This window comes from Penaeus monodon, chromosome 22 (assembly GCF_015228065.2).
Source record: "Penaeus monodon isolate SGIC_2016 chromosome 22, NSTDA_Pmon_1, whole genome shotgun sequence".
Classification (NCBI taxonomy): Eukaryota; Metazoa; Arthropoda; class Malacostraca; order Decapoda; family Penaeidae; genus Penaeus; species Penaeus monodon.
In genome coordinates, this window is record NC_051407.1 from 27,748,969 (window position 1) to 27,749,776 (window position 808).

The window sequence follows — 808 nt, forward strand, 5'->3', positions numbered from 1 at the left end:
AAACACACCCCCAAACCACACACACCAAAACACAACACAAAAAAGAAAAAAAAAGGGAAAAGGGTTTAAAATAAAAAATAAAAAACCAAAACTAACAAAAATGGAAAACCCCCTTTTTAAAGCCAAAAGAAAATAAAAAAAAGGACAAACAACAAAAAACAAAGAAAGGCCCCAAAAACAATAAAAAAAAACACACAAACAAAAAAGGGGCCAAAAATTAAAAACAACAAATACAAAAAAAAAAACAAAACAAAATAAAAAAAAATAAAAAAAAAATAAAAAAAAACAATAACAAACCAAACACATAAAACCCCAAACAAAATAAACCACAACCACACACACAAACCACAACACCCCAAGCCACACACAACCCCACAAGGCCCCCACACACCAACCCCAAACACAAAACCACACCCCACAAACCACACACCCCACAAACCACACACACACACAAACCACACACCACACAAACCACAAACCCCCAAGCCCCCAACACCACAACACACCAAGCCACACACCCCACACAAGCCCCCACACACACAAGCCCCACCCCAACACACCACACAAGGGCCCCACACAAAAAACACCACTACCCCCACAAAGCCACACAACACAAATCCCCCACACACCAAAACAACACACCACCCAAACCCCCCCAAACCCCCACACAAGCCACACACAAAAGCCACACACACACAAAGCCCCCACCCCCCATAACAAACCCCCACAAACCCCACCCCCAAAAAACAACAACACAACCAAAACCCCAAAACACACACAATACAACAACAACACCAAAATACAAACG